The sequence below is a fragment of the Hetaerina americana genome, unplaced genomic scaffold (assembly GCF_022747635.1).
Source record: "Hetaerina americana unplaced genomic scaffold, ioHetAmer1.1.p SCAF_5, whole genome shotgun sequence".
NCBI lineage: Eukaryota > Metazoa > Arthropoda > Insecta > Odonata > Calopterygidae > Hetaerina > Hetaerina americana.
The window spans coordinates 64,791,439-64,814,711 of record NW_027287095.1 but is presented as its reverse complement, the minus strand read 5'-3'; the positions used below and the strand labels follow the sequence as shown (position 1 = coordinate 64,814,711).

Below are 23,273 nucleotides of genomic sequence, written 5' to 3'. Positions count from 1 at the left end.
CTGTTTTTTACCATAATGGGCAATGAAGAATTTTAATTTCAAATTTGATGCCACATAAAACTCTGCAAGCGCCCAAGATGAGTTTCAAGATTCAAGTGTCACCGAAGGTAATATTATGTAATATCAGACTTTAAACTACATTCCAAAGGATAGAATAAAATTAGCTCTCATATTGTAAACATTTAGTCAAATGCATGGGTTTGAATTAGATGGCTTATGTCTTGGTTGTATCATTGGTTCCTTTCAAGCTTTTGAAGCCTTTTATTTTGAATTTAAAAAGGTTGCGCGTAGCTCTATTTTAGTACTTTTCACGTAAAGAAGTGACTTTTCCTGATGCGCATAGATATCCTGAGAGACTAATGAAGATTTATATAATAGGATGCAGCTGTGTAATGGAGTTGGATTTTAAATAATTGTTTATTTATTGTTTTGATTGTACACGAGCAGTAGTTTGACATTGAAATGCATAAACAATTTAAGTAGTGATCATCGTTGTAATAGTTTTATGGCAATAACGTCGGAAAATGATGCAAAATAAAGGGCGAATTCCAGGGATAGGCGTCTTAGGCCGATTTTCAAGCTCTTAGCTCGACTTGGGCACGTAGTGGTGTCAGACTTCTTGTGTCTAAATTTCTGTTGAATGATTTCTTTTGTTAGGGCATCCAAATATCTAAATTCTGCCTTTAATGGCCACAATGGAGGGATGCGATATTATAGATGATCCAATCGATACGGAAAAGGTTCTCGAATATGCAAGTGAGGATCATGTTATGAATGCATGTTGGAACGTCGCCGGATGAACGATTAATCTGGAGTGCTCCCTTCAAGATATTGCGAAGAGGTGATAGGCAAGTCAACTTCAAGGCGAAGTCGAATTCAAGGCCGGTCAGCCATCGGATCATTGGTGGTCGTTATTGCCAATCATGGATATATATATACGCATTTCACTGCCCTGGGAGCGTTATATCACTCTTTGGAATTGGAATAAATCGCTCGTATTTTTTCGACGCATGTCGAATTTTGAGTGTTCTTTGATTGATCTCCTAAGAAATAAAATATGCAATTCCCTACGGTAGACCAGCCTGGTACATTTCTGCACTCAGATTCCGTGAGACTAATTTTACTTTTGACTGGGCGCCAAGAAGATAAGAATGAGGAAACTGTACACCGTCTTGAAACGCAAAAAGTACCCAGTTTTTCTATTAGGTCGAGATATTTTCTCGTGATATAAGTATCCTGAGTTAGTTTTAATTATGTAAACGAATACAGTTACGTTTCAATGAGAATGTCGTGTGCCTGGGTTAATTTCTAATTTGCCTATTAAATGTATACCTCGGTTGGACCTATAGACCACTATGCTGCCTTAAAGAAACAAAAAAAGGCAATATAGGCAAGCTATTGAAGTCTTTTACATGGAATATATTATGCCTTTGCACTTGAGAAAAGTAAAAAAACTTTCATAACAGTATCTACATTCCGAAGAATGAGATGGTGTCTCCCCATACCCTTGTATCAGGATTCAGTTACACATAGTTTCGTTGTATATTCTAATGCCATAAATAATGTCGCAGGATTTTTTTATCCGTTTGTTTTGCTTTTGGAGAAAATTAGCGTATTCAATTGTCATACTTTCGCCTTGTAGTGAACCGAGCAATATCACTTCCCCTGATAACAGTTACAAGAGAGCCACAAATTTATCTTCACGGGAATATCGCCACAGTGGATTTGCGAAGGTTTAACGACCTTGAGTCAAGTTCACGTGATGCTCGAGCGTAATTTTAAATTTCACCTATGAAATGTTGCCACCGGACGGCACTTTATCTATGCCTTCTTTCATATCCCATCCTCTCTCCTCTACCAAATTATGGTTTGGGGTAGATTTAATGCCAAAAAGTTTATTTGGTTCCGATTGGTTGAGTTCATTAATGAAGCCCAATCCGTTATGCGCCATCTCGCTTTTTTTTCAGTCCTCGAATTTTTATGTCAGAAACATTGATTCCCAAACCAAACACACGTATTGATGCTCTTTTATCCGCAAATAAAATGTGTTTGCAACTATAAACTTTATAAAATGACGAGCTTATTTTATATTCTGCTTTTCACTTCCATCACCTCTTGCCTCCACTCCAAATTCCTCTGCCCCACATGTCCTGAGACCTTCCCCTCAACCCTCCCGTCTCGCTCCGTTTGCAGCAATGACTATGCGACGCGTTGTCATCGATATCCAGCAACACCTCCTTTCTATCTGGTGGCATATTCGACCCCCACCTATATGCCGACATTCCACATCCGGTATTCAACGACATGTCGATATTTACTTCTCTGTATCGACATATCAAAGTGTCTTCGGCATCAATTTGCTGTCTAAGGTCGACATCCATTTGATATCGAGTTTGATTCAACATGAAAATTTCAATATCGCGCAGGCTTGTTTTCATCCTGTCGATGTCCCGTGCGCCGGACCGCCTCGTCGTCTCTCCCCACTCCTTCCCCTATGACCTTTCGCCGCCGCCCCCGCACTACGTATCTCGCGTGACACGAGAATGTCACAGGCACACGAGTCGTGTTTCACGGAAGCAAACTGAACCTACTCTCCCCCCCCTCCTCGCCTCACTCCACCCTTCATCCTCCCCCTCCCATTGTCATCCGTCTTCCCCATTTGCCATTCGCGACAGTAAGGGAAGTTCAACCCCTCACAAACACCGCCCCTCCTCCCACTTCCTCCATAAAACCCCTCCATCTCGACAGGAAATCGGGTGCTTCGGAACTGCAACTGTCACAGACTCCCAACCCTTGCGAGACTATTCTCTACACCTTGGGTCAATTGAGCTGTCAGTTCGTTGTGGCCCTGAATTTGCTGGGCGCGCGGTTTCATATTTAACGCCGCGTGGAACGGGGCCAGCAGTGATGACGCAAGACTTCCCTCGGAGAGATAAAAAAAAACAAATTAACTTAGCAGTGGTCGGCGTAAATTTTTTTTTGCGATTGGAAGTGGAAATGATGAAAAAATAGGTATTTCCGACCTATAGTCAACAATAAACAAATGCTCCGCTCCCTTCCATTGCGTCATTTAAACTACGTGCTACGCGATATCCAGGTTGTGTTCCATTTCGCCCCAGATGTTTCATTTATTTTTTCATGTCGTGTAATTTTGCTAAATTCAAGGTACAAGTTGTAGGAATTTTTTCGACGAGGGTTGCAATGTTTTTTATTGAATACTAACTTCGAATGCAGTCAGTTATAAGTGTTTTAAATTACCTATGGCATTCACTCCCGTTTATGGGAAAACTAATATATAGCACCCATTTCCATAGTTTTCATGATGATAAAGCATTTTTGCCCATGAAAGTCGGAATTTTAGAATTAGAAGTGAAATATAACAGTTTTTAGAATTTAGCATTACTATCGTCGGTTTCGAAAATAACAGAAATATTATGATGCCCTAACTAGCACGGGTTTTCAGGATTTTGACGCTGAGAATTTTATGTTAGATTGTGTGCATATGACTAGGTGGTTACTTTCGGTGCTTAGTATGGTTTTGTAGTCCTAAGGAATTTCATATTTTGTGTACCTATATTTCAAACCATTCCCATTAGTAGCTATGTAATGTCGCTTGTGTTCTGTCTGGGCCAAGTTTACCCCTCTTTTATCCTCCCGGGAACTCGTAGTTCCATAAGTTGTGAATATGTTTTCGTCTCCCCCTTTTAACACGCATTATAGGTTAGTGTAACATCCTCTGCTTTGCAACCCCCCATGGAGACTTGAAGATCAATGCATAAGGCGTGGTCGGGCGCATTCCGTGCGTGAAATCGAGGAGAACCTCGACCGTGCATTAAATAGGGTCGGGAACACCCACGACGGTGACGGTTCTCCGTCCCCCGTTGGAAACTGCGACTGCAATTGTCGTCAATCCGCGCACCACAGACAGCATTCCCGCCGCCCTCCTTCCCCCAATACCACTCTCCCCCCCAATACCACTCTCCCCCACCCATACCCACCCCTCTTCTATCTCTCGACCACTCAGCAACACTCTCGCCTCTGAATCTGTAGCCCATCCCCTCCCCCCCCTCTCGTTCCCATTTCCCTCCTCTTTCCTCCGAAACCCTTCAAGTGACGTTCGTCTCCCTCGTGCGGGAGTCATCCCTTTTGCGGTGGTCTTCTGGGTTAGTGGTCCTCAACCTTGTTGTGCACAGCTACGCGATTTCGACGTTGAGAATACCCTTCCACTCTTTTTTTATCCCTACGCGTTTCTATTGGATCTACGTTCGTGAGTTTGACGGGTAATTGCAAAGGATTCCGTTCTGGAAACTATTACGACTGTCCTGGGAAAATGGTCCAAGGTTCCCGTATTTCTCTCACTCTGTTAGAAAAATTTCATGGAAAAACAAAGTAACTTTCTGAAACATTTCTTCCTTACGTGTTTGATGCAGGCGTATATTTTTGTCCATGAAGGGCGGGCGGTGGAGCTGCCCACTGCGGTCTTCCGCCTTGCGTAGTGAGGCCCTCAAAATTGATCACCATGATTCATATTTTTGACCGGAAGGAGAATACGTAGTCTTTCGCCTTGCGTCATGAGGCCGACACAATTGATCGCCATGATTCACTTTAGTGACCGGGAGTTCAACGGCGGAATGCTACCACTTGATGAGTCATAATGCGTATCATAATTATACTAGCCAAACTGAAGTGATTTTAACTGTTTCGTGTACATTTTTTTCTGTTCTGTTACCCCTTTCAAGCGAAGAATGGAACCTCAGGCCTACTGAGTTATCTATACCCAAGTGTTTTCTTTTCCCAATCATTCAAATTAAATTGAAAATATTATGGATTTCTAACACTAAACAGTTACTTCATTAATTTTTGCGATTATAATTATGGCGTTGTTGTACCGCTTTGGTAACTTTAGGTTTAAGTATCTCATTAAACTATCGACTCTTGTGTTAAGAGATGAATTTTGAGTCGCTGTTATCTCTACCATCTCGTAAGCATCTTGTTGTTTCGCTGAGAGAATAGTGATAAAGTAATGAAAATTGACTGGAGTCTCAATCATCTTCTAATCACTAACGTAACGGTTCTAACGGTCTTGATCAGATTTTTCGAGGAAAAGTAATTGATTTTCAAGTAGTGGAGAAGGTGTAGCGCTCGATATTTTAAGGCCACTAGAATGGTAAAAATTTTAAAATAAATGTTTCCATCTCATCGTGCACATGTACCGGACTAAATATGCAAAGTCTTCGAAATTGTGTTTGCGGTGCTAAAGTACACCAGCAGCACCCAAAATCCAATTATTAATGTTTCGACCTGCGGCCTCTGGGACCGCGTCGAAGTTCTTGGTAAGTTGAATAGATGATTGTCGCCAGTTTGATGAAGGGCCAGTAAAAATTGTGTGCAACTCCTAATGAGAAAATAAAATAACATTCTTCATAAATAACGTTAACATATGGCCTTGGTTCACTTAAATGGCTTAAGGGAGTACCGCCTTTCCATTGGTGATAATATCACCAGCACCAGCATTTTAGTACATTTTTTGTCTGGAATGTATTCCAAGCGTGAGTTAATTTTTTTGAGTAATTATCTGAAACGCAACACGGCTTGGTTTACATGAATAATTGCCAAGACCATATTGTGACCTTTGATTTTCTAGAGGGCGAAGGATTGACTAATGCAAACCAGATGGCCTTTTACTGCCAAAAACGGGGTGTTTTTTCCAAAAGTTTAATTGCGCACAATTTTAATTTTCTCGAGCAAAAGAAATAACACTCTTAAATCGAATATCTCCTCAAATTCATATGATGTAGGTAATTTTTTTATTTCATTATGTGTCTATGGTAAAGTAAACTGTATATAATCAAATATAAAATCACCTTTGTGTTTGTCTATCATAAAAATTAATTTAGCAAATTTGTTTTATCAATGGTTATGCAAATATGCCAACCTGTAAAAAGAACCTCCTACCCGTTTCGCTACTTTTTGCTCCTACTGCGGCGAGGTTTTCTGTATTCTTTGTTCTGTATAATCAGAAAATATTTAATACGCAACAGACTCCATTGGGGAAATAAATACGCGTTTCTCCTTCGTCTTATTTGGTAAATAATCCGTGGTTTATTTACGTATTAAAAATTTTCCTCCCGTTCCTTGCATAGTCTCCATTCAAATTGTAGTAAACACATGATCAATGATACTGTCTTCATAAAAAAATCTATGACATGCTTTTCGGATTTCCGTTAAGACTAATGATTACTTGGAACAATCCTCTTTAAATGCCAGGCACTTCGGTTAACCAGAAAGGTTCACAGAGTTTGTCCTTTATGGAGATGTAGATTCGTACATTATAACTCTTACTCGATCGAGAACAGATTGTGAAAAAGGAATGCGTCGAACTGTCCCGAAGTCCAAAATCTCTCGCGGAAGCCTTAAAGAGTTCTCTGTCCCCGAGAGTGGAAAAAGGGGATGAGTTGACGTTCCCTCTTTAAAGATTCGGGGCATCCAGCGTCAGGCCCTGGGAGTGAGTGGAGTTACCAGGGTGCGTGCGTGTTTGTGTGTGCGCGCGCGCTCCCAGGAGCGACCCCGGCGCGAGTGCCGCATTCTCCCGCCCTCCTCATCATTTTCCCCCCCTTTCTCTCTTGCCCTCTCCGCCCAGAGACGACGGCGTGGCGGGGGCGTGGAAAGCTCGCGGTCTGGTAGCCCAGAGCCCTCCCTCCATCACTGCGCTCCCTCTGCGCCGTTTTATACCCGACTCATTTCTGGCAGTTTTATTTTTAAATTTCCTTACGTCACCACGCCGATCTCGTTTGACGTTATCTTTTTCACGGTGTCACGTCGGTCAATATTTTCGGATGATCGTTTCGTGTTTAGTTTTCCACGCCGTGGGAATAATCATCCAAACCTCGCGTCACCTGGCACAAGGATTGGTTCACCATCTTAATTTATTTTTACCCTATGGCCCCATAAATATACATTTAAGACCCATCCCAGCCCAAGAAAATAAATGAATTTCAGAATTTTATGAAGCAGGTGATTAAGAGTTGATTTTAATTATAAGAATGTGCAAAATTAAACAAGACTGCTTTTTTATGTAAATTTGTAAGCGTAGCGGTCGCTGAAAAAATATTTTTTCTGGTTCTAAGGGAGGGGTCGTTGTTCACTGCCTGAGGTACACTGGGATAGGCTAATGGGGTCAGTTAAGAAGAGAGTAGACTGAGTAGCAAATGAGTGCCCAATAGTGATTCACCCTTTATCTATTTGTTTATTTCCTCTTTATCAATTTGTTCGGAAGTTAATGTGTTCTCTTAGAGCTGTTTCAACTAGAATTCTTTTGGGACGTGAGAGTTTTCAAGTGAGAAAAGTTAGCCTTCTTTCCAAGTAGCCGGCGCGTGCTTTCGTAATGCAGGGAATTCAAATATATTTTTTTCTTGAGATCTAAGAGAATTAGTTTTTATGAAATTCCGTATTCCAGTCGTGCGTCCACAGTCGGAGGTACAATCCTGAGGGTGTTTCGAGAATTCTTCCGGTCAATTCTTCGGGTCTTCGTGTAGTTTACTGGAGACGCCATATGTTAGAAGTTCTTCAGCTACATCAACCGTTTTAAAACTTTATTAGATCAGATTTTTCCTGATTGAGTGAAGACTGGAATAAACCTGTAATTACCATAGTGAGAGCTATGCACTAGTGATCAGATCTGTCAAGGTGATTGTTACCATCGTTTTAACCCTCTCCGTCCCCCCCTCTGGTTCTTCTTCGTGTGTCCCGAATTTCTCTCAGTTTCTTCCCTTTATGTGCATAAACGTGTTTACAAAACTTCGCGTCTTGGGTGAGAGAAGTTGGATAACCCCATATAGGAAATTCGCCATTTTTCGTCTTTCTTAATCGCTCGTATATACTATGAATCTTATCATCACGAAATTTAAGTTTGATGCTTGGTGTAGAAAACTTTAATCTATTTTCAGTTAAATTAAGGCATTTTTAACGATATTGTGCCCTTCCCCTTACTAAACAACCCGCATCTTTTCAAGTACCATAACATCTGAGAGAATCGACCGTGAAAAGGTTTGATTGATTTAAAATCCAGTTATCGAACGAAGGTCTATATTACTACCACTCGATGGCGAAAATCTGGTATCGCATTTTAATGCGTCGATTAATGAGAAAAGCATAAGGATAATCATGATTCAATGGTGCGTTTAATGGAAAAATTGCGTGATGCCGAATCAAAGAATTCCTTCTTGCCAAGTGAATTGAAGGCATATAATAACTTGCTAATAACTTCTTTCCTCTTCAGAATTGAAGAAAATGTTATAATAGATAATGGCCACCTATCGCCTGGTATTGCCGGCATTATTTTCCGAATAACATTTTAATGTGGAAATCGCTCATTTTCATTAGTCTAAATGACGTCACAAATGTCGAAATTCGTAGGCGTATTTGAACTCAAGTCACTGGAAAATCGAAAATATGAATTTGATTGCGCGTGATATCGTGTAAAGCGCATGTTCGCCAGTGTATCATTTGCTCACAATTCCGTGATGAAGTAGTTATTATTGGACTCACACGCAATTGGTTAGCTGTAACTTCGAGCATTGGATGTATATTTGAGGCAACAGATTAGCTATTTATACATTCTAAAAAGCAGCGGGGTTCCATTAGGTTTGAATAATTGATTTCAATTTTTTCATAAATTTAGCATTATTGCCTGACCCATTGTTCTTTCTATTGTATGATTTTATTTGTTCTCTCTTTGTCATACTGCTTTCAAAACGATATTCGGGAAACTATGTCGACAAGTACTTCAAGTTCTTGGCTTAGAAGAAATTAACCCTAGCCTATGTTTTTCCATTAATTTTCATGTGTCTTTCAGTAGTATTTTTTTCATGAAAAGAAGATACACAGAGGACTTGAATGATTTTTAAAAAATTAATGATGTTACGAAAATGTTATTTATTTTTGAGAAAAAAATAAAATATCTGCATGTTTAATGGTAAAATGAATGAGAACAAACGATGTAGACTTCACCGTTGTAATATATCTGTCACGGTAAAAACCCCTGTAATAGCAAATAATCTGCCGATACCTACGATTTGGCAGCATTGGAAATTACGTGTATTGAAAAAAATAATAGATTTTTGAAGATTCCTTTCTTGATTTTCTTTAATATTTCCAATTGCCTCTATTGAGAGTAGCGTCGCGCAGTACGAGAACTATAACGTGAATCACAAAGTTTAGGTAAAATTATGAGCGAGTTTTTATCAGTAAACCCAACACGAGGTGATATTTAGTTGCGTTAAGGAAGGAAAAAAACTACATGGCCTTGCTACAACGTAATCCGCCGCGCAAAATTATGTGACCAAACTCCCTATCCCATCTTCCCTCACCACTGTCATTCTGATTAATTTCCCTTTGCTTATTGTTTCCCCAGTGCCGCAATCACGCAACCCAATCTACCTCACAGTGTAGGCAAAACCGTTTATTTCACCACTGTGAAAACCCCCTCTCGCCTTTGAACCCTTCCCTCTAGCTCACACTTCCATCTCGGCCTCAGTTCGATCTCTTTCGTGCAGAGCCATTACCTCAGCGCGCCCGACCTTGAATGCGAGGAAAATCTCCCGGGGAATGCGAAAAAGTATTCGTTTCCATTGCCACCGCCTCGATGCGCAGAATCAAAGGGAATGGCTACAGGCGGCTGTGCTGGCTCATGTTTTCCTGGCAACGATTAAAATTCAAGTTGGCACAAAAAAAGGATGCTTCTTCGAGAGTCATGCCCATTGTGATTCGTGTAACCACCACCTTTCGTAATAGGCTTCTTCGAATTCAAGAACGTGCTTTAGTCTAAACTCCCACCTTCACAATACCTGCTTACTATAATTTTAACGCAACGTAATTGTAAGTTTCTTTTGTTCGGTAAAGTATAATTTTGGAATATACATTTCAGATCATACCCGAGCAAAAATGGCAGTTACTTCATCACGACTGACGGTTCTACAGGGACATGGTTAATTCGGTGGTGCCCCTTTTTCACCGCAGAGATTTACAGATATTGAGGATTTCGGTTTGAGGAAGAAGAAGTATACTAAAAATATGGCTCCATTGGAAAATATTGCTCCATTAGTAGTGCTGACCTTTTTTATTATTTCAAAACCTGTCGGTATTCATTTTGTTCGCCATGGGGGAGGCTGGTGTTAGTTTAATGTTTCGGAAAATGACTCGACAGTTTAAGGGTCGTGACTGAAGGACGGAACAGAGCGTTCACCCACACCTCCGAATCCGAGGGCCTGCTCGTTGAATGTGGACGATTTTTACGCGCTAGTGGTTCGTGTGTATATGTGCGTGCGTTTGCACTTGTGGTTGTGAAGATCGTGTGAATATTCTTTCTTCCCATGAGAGATAATTTCATCCGACCATTCCTCTTGTTTTTGTCGACAAGAAAAGGAATTTCATTGTGAGGATTTCCCATTCTCACCGTTGGCTGCCAAGTGTGTTCCTCGTGGTGAACATGGCCGAATTTGTAACTGGAACTAAAGTATTGTATGCAAATGACTTTCGATTTTGTCTGTCCGAGGGTACCCAGTGACTCGGCATATCATAGCAAAGATGATAAACGGTGTTCAAGTATGTTTTATGGCTTCGATGACCTGACAGACTATCCCATTGGATATCCGGAACGCCTTCATGTTTTCCCTGATATAAATCTCGGTACGTATGTACACATATATGATGTTCTTCTATCTGAAGGGGAAAAATGTCGGACCTGGATTTTGAGAACTTTTTCAGAATTAATATCCTTTTGAGAATTATAGATCGATACTCAAGAATGAATCGTCCTACTTAAATATTTTTACCTTTTGTCGTTAGTATTGACAGGTATTTGGATTATTCCAGTCTCCAAAATCATAAAAAACGAACAATTTTTGCCGCTATGTTTTGCTTCGTAAATAACTGAATGAAAGGAATACTCATGTCCTTCGTTTTGTTAAATGCAGAATATCAATGTACAATTTAACTTTAAAATAACTCATAACCCGCGATAAACTGTTAAGCGAGTCATGTGTGTATTCTAGTAAATGTTTAGTCTGCCAGTTATTAAGTTCGAGTGAATGCCTTCATTGTGTTTTAGGAAGTCCAAGTGGCGCCTGAATACCGAGAGTAGCAAAGGTAAACTGATCTATCCAAGTTTAATTTGGGATGATGAATATCATATGCTACATTAAAGCTTAAAACAGTCTCTTATGTGTAGCTCTCCGTACGATCTTATACTTTCTTTTTTGTTCCCTAGTCAGTGGAGCGTGTTTACAACTTAACTTTTCAAAGAGTTCATCGCATGGAAGTAATTATTAATTTAATTTAATCCATTTTTATTCCCCTCTCGTTTCCTGTGTCACACTTGTGCCAGCTTAAGCGGCGCATGACGACGATGACTGCGTCAGTCCGCACACTTCATTAGCCGCTTTCGAGAAATCTTTCCCGCACCAAGACGCAGGGTGTGGCTCAATGTCTTTCGAACTCTCTCACGCTCGCCGTCGTCCCTCCTCGAAGCGTGGCCGTGCCATTGTGACTCGCCAGCTCAAGTCAGACGGACATTTTCAATGGGATGGGAGACTCTTCTCTCCTCACATCGTCCTTGTCTCACGAACGACAGGAGCAGTCGAACCCTTCGTTTGAGATATTTGCCTGCCTCTTTGCGGCTTGATCGTTGTGTACGAATACGTATTTCGTCGTCAATCCTCCTGCCCACGTACTGTGAAGCAAAGCACAACTCAAGGAAATCCTTGCGGCGTTAACTATTATCCGTCGGCAGTCGAAGCGTCGGTGACACGAGGCTAATGAGGTCCAACGAACGGTAGGAGTGATAAATAAAAAGGGCATTCGCCTCAGTAAAGAGAGCCTTCGCGCAGGAGGAACAACAACCCCCTCTACCTTCTCTTCCCCCTCCACATTTTGCAAAACCTGATACCTCTCCTCTCCCAGATACCTCCCCCTCCACCCCGCTTTAAATACGAAGGGCCATTCGGATGTAGGACTCGCTTCAGCCCACATTAAAAGGGCAGTTACACCGCTACTCGTCTTTATTCCCCCTCCCTTTTCCCTGCTCACCCATCCCATAATTCCCCTCGAACCTTCATCACTCTCTCTCCCGCCCCCCCCCCCCCCCGCGCCGTCTCCTTCCACTCCCACGCCTTCCGCCTCTTATTATCAATTCTCAGGATTCATCGGGGAGCAGGCCCACAACAATTCCATTCTTCCCCGACACCCCCTCCTTTCCGAGCCTCCCCTCCTACCCATTCCTTTCTCCCACTGTCTCCCCTAGGCGCTTGAATTATTCATCGTCGCTTTTATTGCTCGATATTTCACGGAATGAAATCAGTGTGTAAATATTATGCTTTTTGGAGGTCAACGTCGTCGCGTTCGCTCGTGCTCTGGCTTCATTTTTTTCATTTCGCGTGTCTTCGTCGTTTTATTTATATTTTTCGGTGTCGTGAGGCGCTGCTGCGTGGCCGTTTGATGTGACGTTCTTCAATTTTTAACTCTTCCTTTGGGCGAGGTGGAAACCTTTGATGGAGGTTATCATTTCCATGCTCCTTCCAAAGTCATTGCGAAATAATAACTTGTTGCGCATCATGCTTCGTGTTTCTATTTATTTCCAATTCGATGATTTTTTTAAATGTTATTTGCGCCTCACTGGTACTTACTTTGTGGATATGCGTGCTTTTCCTGTCCCTAGATGCATTCAATCATATTTTACTGCCAGGTATGTTCAATTATTCCATTTTGCGAGTGAATTAGTGAACTGTTTGTCATTTTATGGCATCTTGTCATGCGTACTAACTGAAGCCTCCTTTCACAAAGGATACGTGGATCGTTTGTTTAACACTGACCTTATACCAAGTGGTTATTTTATTCACATTGAATCTATGCATGTATCATTAGGTATTCGTATTGCAGTTACGTATAGTTAGCACAAGCGTATTCCATATGATAAATAAATCAAGTGTACGTCTGTCAGACACTTAACTTTGTTCTTAGACATGTTATTACGAGTATTAAACAGGGCAATAAACATGCTCGGAATTTTGAATTTTTATAAAAGAATTTTTAATCCATGTTCCCGCATGTTATTATAGACTTGATGGGTGGACATCTTTTTTATGAATGCCCAATTTCTTAAACACATTGGTCGCGTGAATTTATGAATCACACGAAAACTCGAAGGCGTTAAGTCAAAAAAATTTCAAAATGTCTACAGGATTAATTCACGTTAATAAATGTCAAAAATAAAATAATAAATCTTGAATGATAATTATACTCCTCTAAAATCCAAATGTGCATTCTAATTTCGCATACCTCTGAATTCATCATGTATGGATCTGCTGCTCTATTTTTCCTCCGTTCTTTGGATGGTGAAGCAATATAGTTCATTATATTTAGTACGGTAATTATGATCAGGTACTCGGTTAACCTGCAGATGGTAGTAAATAAAATAATTAAAATGAATAAGTTTACTATTAGACAATGTTTTTAGAGAACTTTATCTGGGGAGCTATATGCGCGTGCCAGTATATGTGTGTGTGTGTGTGTGAAAAAAACATATATATGTATGTATAAAATTTATATATATATATATGTGTATATATATATATATATATATATATATATATATATATATATATATATATATATATATATATATATATATATATATATATATATATATATATATATATATATATGATTTCGTCGACGTAACACGCAAGTGCCGAATAATGAATTGGACAGAACAAACAATATAGACACATAAAAAGATCGCTCACACGTTATTTCTTGATCATTTCGACGGAATCCTGCTCCGTCTTCATCGGAAGATAGAGAAGTAATGATATGTATATATAATATACCATATGTATATATATAATATATACCTAATGCTTGTGTGTGTATATATATATATATATATATATATATATATATATATATATATATATATATATATATATGTATATATATATGTATATATATGTATATGTATATATATGTTTATATATTTGAATAAATTAAATGAAAATATTTTCCAAATTCTTTTTACATGCCATCATGATTAATAATTGCCCATCGTGATATAGCCTTAATGACACTTGCATTTCTCGCAGCACGGAGTGGAATATTTATTTAAAATGTATATATTTCCCCAAATTCCTTCATTCCTTTTGCATGATATTAAAATTAATTATTTGCCATCATCCGTGAACACCCAATGCAAAAACTTTGGCGGAAAGCCCCATTGAGAAGAAATAACGACGCTGATAACAAAACTAAGAGTTGGGACAAACAGCTAAGAGTTTTAACTTTGTAAGCTCTGAACTCCAGCATCTGAAGTTGAGTCTTTCGAATTCCCTGTCCGCCAACCGACACGGCCTCCTGTTCCCCCTTCCCATTCACCCTCCCCATCCCCCCACCCGAGGATGCCGTTGTGTGCGTGAGTTCGTCTGCCGCCCCCGCCAAAGGATGGAGTGAGGAGGGAACTTTCTTCAGTCCGCTTAATTCCTTCCTCTCCCCCCCCACCTCACCCCCGGATGGCGCTCTCGCCTTTACTGCACCGGCATGTTGTTGTAAGGCATACAGAGATAGCTAGTGAGCCTGGATAGTCGGACAGACCAACCGCCCCCTCTTCGGCATTTCCCATCTCACTCCCTTCTACCCTTCGTCCCCTTTCTTTAAAGAGCATCCCTCTTCCTTTCATTCCCTTCTTCCACCACCTCCCCCAACGTCCTGTTCCCTCCTTCCATCCCATACCGACCCTCCCCCGCCCCATAAGGTTTGGCCATTGGTGCGTGGAAAACTCCGCCCACTCGCATCCACCGAGGGCGGAAAGGGGGTCGTCTCCATGGCAACCGATCCCAACTTCTCTCTCACCCCCTCCCACCCTCAATATCCCACTCATCCCATTACTCGCCGCCCAAGACCTGTTTCCGAGCAAGCCCCCATCCCCCCACCTTTAATTTTTTTCACCCCTTTTTATACCCCTCGGTTCCTTATATTTTTCCTCCCTTGCTTTTTATGGTAGTTCAGGGGTTCGTATCAGAGTAAGGAGAGGGGGAAGAGATGAATGTGCGGGCATTATAACGCATTCCCGAGCTTGCATGTAGTGTGTTGTATGCTTTGCCGCTGCGTGTGGTAGTAGTCGTGGGCGAGTTCGGGATTCTTGATGATTCAGAAGCAAAGGATGATCCTTTACGGAACAGAAGTGAGGTGGATCTGTAATTAGTGCTTACATTTGGGGTTTCGGACCTGCTGACCATTTGGGATTTCCCTGCATGCTATTCAAGATGTGTGTTTCTTTGACCCAATACTTCCTAAAAAAACGAACGCAGGGTAGTCATAAGGTTCTCGCAAAATTCTTTGCTCACAATATCGGGAACACTCTTTTTGGATGGATTCCTTTCATTCGTTTTGGATATCATCGGTACTTGGAGGAGCGGACGTTTGCGTGATTGATGTTCTCAGGATAAAGGGCCAATTTTAACCATTTCTGCTCGAAACTAAAAATTCCTGTCGACACTCTTTAACGGGCTATTTTGGGCATAATTCGCGGCGCGACCTGCCGTAACTGGCCTAGCTCAAATCAGGTCCGCGATTGAGAGTGGTGAAGTAACTGATGAAGTGACCTGGCAATCATAAATGTCAATTTACTCCTCTCACATTGTTTTCGCAAATTTTCTAGGATTTTAGAGAACACCATTTAAGAAGATATTTAAATTTTAATTAATTAAGAAGAAGTCTATTTAAGAAGCTTATTCTTGAGAAGAATATTTGCGTGCTTCGTTTCCCGAGTCTACTTTCAGCTAACGGTTATCCTTGGGTATACAACGTTGAATTGAGAACATAATAATTTCGATACATACTGTATTACCCTGAGAAACAGTATCGCGTATAATTTATTGTGGAACTATGCTTCAGAAGTGATAAATATTAACGGAGATTAAGTATGGCAATTTTTATAAATCATTCCTAAAAATAAATTAATTTTTATTTAATCCACTGGCAGGCTCTGGTGGCAAATGATACAACTATCGAATGTCCTTTGTGTATTTGAATTATATGTTTTTCCAAGCATCGCTTGTTAGCGCGTTTTTCTTAAACTCGAGTGATGTAAACAGAAATACGCTTCCATACATGTGCCTGCATGTATTGTCATCTGAATGTTCTTATTATTGGTCGGACGTAGTTCTTTATAAATAGGAATTAAAACAGGCGTCGGAAAAAATCATCGCGTAGTATAGGAGTGATGTTTAAATTTTACCATTTAAGAATTTCGTCCTCAATTTATTCCACCGATTGGCTTGTTGAATTATTTTGTGTGATGAGAGATGATCGTCGTCTTTCATATCTGCCTTGCCCTATGATATTTGATACCCCAGCTTTAGTAACTGGTGAAATGCATCAACTCTGGGGGACTTACATGTCCCAACTGGAATGATGAACTTAATTTCCCAGATTTTGAGCGAAATGCTATCTACCCCATCCTTCACTATCGACAGTGTGATCGGTTTAGTCGTTACAGTGAATAAGTGTAGCTAGCGCGTACGGATTACTGCACTAGACAATTCATCTGTAGTTGAGCATCATCGGCTTCTACACGTCTACCTCCATAGCTCATAGTTGTGCCAGGCAATGAGATAATATCAGGTCAAGTCGTACACTTAATTAAGACGAGGCATAAAGCCTTATCCTTTGCGATAATTTTGCCATAAAAGCCATAAAATTGAATTTTACCCCCCTCCCCGCACCCCCATCTATTTTGGCAGATCGTAATGAATCTGCGAACGCGGAACTTTGATTGTCACTTCGAGACGGAGTTTCGTTTTGTTGAACTCGTCATCGAGTTTCCAAGTTTGGGATTGGTGATGGCGAGTGAAAGGTCCGTTGATGAATTTTTAAACCGCTGACGAGGCTCCCTGACCCCGAGGGGCGCGAGTTGCGCAAGTCCCGCAGACCCTTTGAAGCTCCGTCACGAGGTCGTCGCAATAGCGGGGAGGGGGTGGGCTGAAGTTGATAAATCGCATCACCTTATGTACTCATTCTTTCCGCTCCTTCTCCCTCCCCCCCCCTCCCGCTCGCCACCTATCCCCCCGACCAAATCACCCCGTCTCTCCTTCGCACCGAACCACCGCCGCCGCCCCTCCTCTGCGCTTTCCAACCAGTGACCGCCCACGCCCTCCCGCACGACCCACACGCAGCCGTTCTCCCCCGCTATTCAAACCTCCCCCATCCACACCAACGACCACGTACCTCCCATCCCCCCTCCGTGTGGCCTCTCCCTCCGGCAATCGCCAGACTGCGTCGGGCGCAGGCTCGGGGGAAAAAGGGGGCCTTTATCGCACCCGAGAGGGCAGGAAGAGAGTTTTGGGAGTCGGGGGCAGCGCAGAAACTAGGCAGGAGAGGGGAAACAAGAGTCTGTGTGTGCGTGTGTATGGGGGAGAGACAGAGAGAGGATGGACTGAAGGGACTCACTCCCCCTCACTTGGAAGTGGTTTGCATTGTGCCCCCGTTTGCTTTGTCGTGCGAACGTATCCCGCAGCCTTGTGTGTTCCAGGGACCGCGTTCCTGTCGATTCCTGAGCCCTGCGTGATTTGAGAGGTCCGAGTCGGGGCTCACGGGACGCGAGGTTTGCGAGATCGTCTTTATTCGAGTACGTGGGACGGAGCAGTTCGAAGATTGGATACACGTTCCTCGACGTTCGTACGAGGATCGTTCCGCGTTGTTTTTTTTTATTCTTTCGATTTTTTTCACTCGCGTCCGCCCTCCATTTCCCCCGGGAAACTGACGTGCCTCAGTCCATGCGCCGTTATCACGTGCGTGCGTAGTTTTTCTCCCTCAACTCGATTGCGCGGGTGGTGGCGGGGGTGAGACGAAGAGGGCGGGAGGAGGGAGTGGGTCGCGTGCTCTGTCGTCCGGGGGAAGAGGCGGAGTGGGAGGGCTGGAAAGGGGGGGGTGGAAGTGGGCCCGCGGAGTGGGGGAGAGGGGCGGTAGTGGAGTGGGTTTCGCGGAGGAGTGGGGGCAGAGGCGGGGTGGCTGCTTCCGTCGGGCCGCGGATAGAGAGACAGAGATCGAAGAAGTGGTGGCTGCGTCGGCCGTGTTTTCGGCTTAGAATTGACTCCGGTGGTGACCTTTCCTCTCTCGATCCAACCTCGTCTCGACCCTCAGCTCCCCCTCCTCTCCTCATTCCCGTTAACCTCTTCCCTCGCACCACCGAGAGGGAATATCAAAGGGGGCGGCTTGTGTTGGTGTTGGAGGAATTGGGGTGCAGGCGGTGGGGGAACATATGAAGTAGGGAAGTAGCAGGCAAACCTCCCCATCCTCGAATTCTTTTTCCATTCCCCCCCCCCGTTCTTCCCGTTCATCCCCCACTCCCCTCACGCACCCTCTTAAAATTCCCTCCCTCTCCCGGTCCCCGCACTCCCCCTCGCTCTGGCGCGAGCTTCCGACGCCATCTTTTGTTGACTTGGGTGCGGTGGTGAGCTATAGTGCCAAGAGATCGGGCCTTATCCGGCTTTTTTTAGTGCTTGTGCGACGGTGTCAGCTGCCCTTTTCCCGTTATGGGATAGTGGATAACATTGGATACAGCCCCGCAGACCTCTCGCCGCCGGAGGAGCGAACCTAAGGTATACATACATTTTGGCGTTGTTGCAATTTTTCGGGAGTTTTGCATCCCTGTATCTGCGACATACACGGTCGATCTGTCGATGGAGCTTTTAACGTGACAGTAGTGGCACTAGTTTGACGCAAATGTTCTGTAATTGATTGTTTCATCGGAATATCGTTTTTCCCTAACCTTTTTTTCCACCTATCTGCTTCTCGTGTGTTGGATGGAAAATGATGGCAAGGCGTGCATTGCGCCTTGACTAACTCGGGTTCCCATGTATCTGTCACAGATTGTGTCAAACAAAGAAGAGGGACAGCACCTAAGATTCAGAATGTAGCGTGATACGGTCCATCTTAAAATCGAAAATAATTTTCAATCGTTTCTTCTCAGGTGCCCTACTCCTCTTTCCATCCGTCATATTTTCGTTGTAATATTATCTATAGAGTGCAAATGGTGGCATTATGGGTCATTTGGGAGGCGTGCATTGTATCACATTCAAAACAGAGCGATTTTGCTACGTGTAAAACACTCGTTCCCATATCGAGGTTTTTCTGTACGAACCATTGGGAGTAAATAACACCTCCAAAAGAATGCCGATGGGTGTCAATGTGAGTGAATCGGTCCGTTAGAGAATTAAAAAGAGCACGTCCGTAAGTTGTAGATTTCTTTTGATAGGATTTCGGGGACATTGATCGTTAGCGGAGTCTCCACTCTCACGAGATTTACTTAAGTGGAACGTTTTGCTCCCCGAAGTTTTGATCTCTCTGTGCCAATGTATCTCCTTCCATCATGTCGCGACCTCGTTATCGAACCGGCTTTGTGTGTAATTAAACATACTTTTCATTTCGCCGCCGCAGCCGCGTAGCGATCGCGCGCTCGTTTCTTTCATCATCATGCATCCAGGACTCGGTGGACCGTATTTTCTGCTGCAAGCGCGCTGCATTTTCAAAATCATCGCCGCTGGCGACGTCATCGAATCGAAAACAACTTCGTCAGTTAATTAATGATGGAGTGTTCTCTCTCTTTCTCACTCTCTGCCTCTCAGTGGTGGAATAGAAGCAAAAAAAACCTTCGCCTTCATTACACGGATATTTGTTTTTTTTCCTCCTAACACGGCTTCCTCTTCGCATTAAGTTATCCGGTATAACTCGTTTCTCCTCGCTCTCATCCCATTTTGTCGTAATCGCCCTGCACTTGCGTGCGTGCTTGAAATACTCATGTGCGTTCTTCAGTATTTCTATGCATTGGGATGTACTGAGTTCCCCCTCCCCCCCACCAATCTCTTCTCACATCCTTCCCTTTGCGCATATCTTCCCTGTCATTAAGACGAATCTCTTTTTTTCCAGCCCCCCTACTCCTGTTTACCCTTTGACGAGTGTTGTCCCTGTAAACAGGACTGCTCAGTCTGTTCCACTGTCTTCCCTTTCCCCCAGACCTCATCAAAGAGACATAGGTGTTCTTTGGAGGAGAAAGGGGTTAAGAGAGTGGTTAGGCTTTATCGAACCTTTCGTCTCACTCCCTTTCCGCGCATATCTCTCTCTCTGCCTTCATCACTTACAGTGACTGTTGTATTGTAACCTCTCGTAAACATTTCCTTTAGATGCTTTCCAATCATGGAAATTTTGCATAAATCTTCGGAACTTGCTTGAAGTTGCAGCATTGGTGCTCGCTGTAGAAGTCGGTCATACCCGTGATTGCGCAACGTCATTTGGTATAGCCATTACTGTAGGAAAGTGTATGAGTAACATTTTAGAATAATTTACGTATTACATTTCTGGGATATTGAAAACTGTAATAGAGGGGAGAATGTTAAGCAAACGAGGCAAGGGAAGGAACAGGATAGGGATGTTGGACGGGATGAAGGGAGGAAGGAAGTACTCAGAGATGAAGAGGGACCTGATGTAAAGTAGGATGCTGGAATTTTCTTTTGTTAGTAGTAACTAAATATTTATTTGGTAGCTGTGTCCATCCAAAAACCTACCTTAACCGGTAGATTACCTAATAATAATGTGAAATTTCAAGGTTCAGCCGCCAGTATTGGACGGCTTTCCAAGGACATTTCCACGAAGATGCTTCGAAAATATGGCCTCTTTTTTGTGAGATGATTGGATTAGTCGTAAAAGATCGGATGATGACATTGTATAAAATGTACCCCTTGTCTGGGGGTGATAGTTCCCCTCTATATGTGTTGTTATGAAAGAGTGAATATTGTTTTTGGAGAAGGGATGATAAAAGGGAGACACCCTCAGGCCAATTCCCACCGTATTAAAATGAGGTTGGACAAGTATAAAAAGCAGGTCAAGTTGGTCAGCCGACGTCATCTCCGTAGTGATTCGCTCGAATAATTAATTGCCATCGATACGTCTCTCGTAACCGATTCAGTCAAGCATCGTTTTCACGGCAGGCCGATATCGGCACGGGATCGCCATACAGCGCCACTGCTGAGATAAGTGCGTCGCGATCAGCGGGCGCCGACAAGAGGCGCTTGGCATCGTCACGAAACGTTCTCCTCCCAGTTCAATCTCACTCCGTGCGAGGGGGGTTATGCGCTGCTGTCTCCGGGCATCGCAACAACAATTTGCATGTCGCAAGCATCGTGAGGGCTCACGCACTCCCTCGCGCGCACAAACACAACCTCGACCCCTCCCCGTCTTCCTTCTCGCCCCTTTCCCCTACCCCATGAGTCCCCTAATTGATCCAGTGGCAGTTTCCCCCACCCCTCTTCCTCTTTCTCGCCTCCCATTCCCCTTCATCATCCTCCTCCTCTCCCTCTGATGGGTTGAATGAACGAAGTGGAGGAGGAGGAAGCAGAGGCGGGGAGAGGGAGGAGATTGTTCCCGGGGGGAGGGGGGGAGTGGAAGGAGGGCAAAAGGAAGGGGGTCGGAGAGAAGATTTAGGGGCAACGGAGGGAAGGTTAGTGGTGGAGAAGGGACAGGGGGCGGTTGGACACAGGCGGTCTCTGGGGGTCTTGAGGGACGGAGGTTGCATGTTGCCATCGCAACGACTGTGAGAAGGCAATGAATGATGACGATGTATCCTCTTTAGCAGGGCAACCCAGGGCGGAGGACTCCCACTCTCTTCCCCGGCCCCTTTTGTCCCACGCCTCCCCTCTTTTTTCAACCTCCCCTCTCAATTACCCCGCCCTCGCCTCCACCCAGTCCTGCCCGCCCCACCTCCTCGCTCCCTTTATTCCTTTCCCACCCCAACTTCCCTCCGCCTCCCGAAACGCCTTCCTCCTGCATGTCAAATCGATTTCGAGCCATTCCACGAGCCTAACTAAACAACCCTCCCTCGCCTAGTGCCATTGATCCATACATAAGCTGCCCTCCCCGCCATGAACTTCGCTCGCAACCCACCAACCTCCACCACCCGCAATTTCCTCGCAAAATCCCAAATCTCTCTCCTCCTCCAACTCCCCATTCCACCCGAAAGGGGCCCCCAGCTCGCGCGCACAAGTTTTGTTGTTTCTTTTTTTCCCTATCGCCCTTGCGACCTTCCGCCGCTGCTCCTTTGACCCCTAAATGGCTGCTGCTGCCGCCCGTTGCAGTGTAGACCCCCTCCCCCAGCCCCTCTCTGACGGCCTGCTCAAATGGTGCCGTCAGTCGCCTTCATTATAATGGGACCTATTCTACCCGGCCCTTTTTGCACCACTTCCCCCTCTTCCCTACCTCTATTGTGCTCCAATTTTCGATACAAGCGGTGCACTTAAATATAAATTTTTTGACGCGTTACGTTTCCTTAACGTGCATCAAAGAAACGCAGCGTTCGGAATTTTTTTAATCATTAAAAAAACGAGCTAATGCTCTCCCGTGGGTATTTACTAATAAAGGTATGCTTGGAATTGGAGAATTAACAAAGTTTTGGAGTTCATATCCATAAAAGCGATTATGAAGCGTCTTGTTTTTAGTTGAACTTGTCAGCTTCATGCCATTTAAATCGCAAATAATGTGAGAAAAACCAGCAGCACTCAACGAGAAAATGTTTTTGTTTGTTGTTAAAATGTGTATGTTTAGGAAATAATGGCTCATGTGCGATGATGACCGTTTCGTTTATATATGTCAAGGTCGTCAAAATCTGTGGGAATTGCGTATGATTATAATGCAGAAATATCAATCAAAGTATCAATTTTGAGAGGAGGATGTATTGCTTTTTCCAAAACAAAGGAAAGAATTTTAATATCTATGTTATTATTAGAATTAGTGCCCCTTCTCCAGTTGGCATCCACTCCTCCGTCTTGACGGAATGGGTTCAGGGATTCTATTGGATAACCTTAAACGAATATTATGGATTCCGGGAAACGAATGCCTTCCGATGCAACAGTTTTTTCAAACTATTTTTAGCCACAAAAAAAGTAATGTGTCATTATGCCATTGCCTTATTAAGTAAAAAAACTAAGAAATATGCAATTTCATACTATTTTCAGGAATTCGTGACGGCAGAAGAATGTATGATCTCCAGTAATGTGATCTTTGCGTCGTTTTTTCTCGTTCGTAATTTTATGCATATATTCGCGAAATGCATATACGATGGATGCAGTTGACGATTTATTACCGCGTCGGTTGAGCCTGTCGGTAATTCGCCTCCAACGGGAATGCCCAACGATCCATCTCCCTCCCTTGTGACTGGATCAAGCTTGAGTAGAAGG

At 43.2% G+C, this 23,273-nt stretch overlaps 1 protein-coding gene across 1 annotated transcript in view; it reads left to right on the top strand.

The window, feature by feature from the left end:
- Kdm3 (Lysine demethylase 3) overlaps positions 1-23,273 on the top strand; it is a 515,476-nt gene that overhangs the window by 225,628 nt on the left and 266,575 nt on the right. The gene's annotated exons all lie outside the window — the stretch shown is intronic.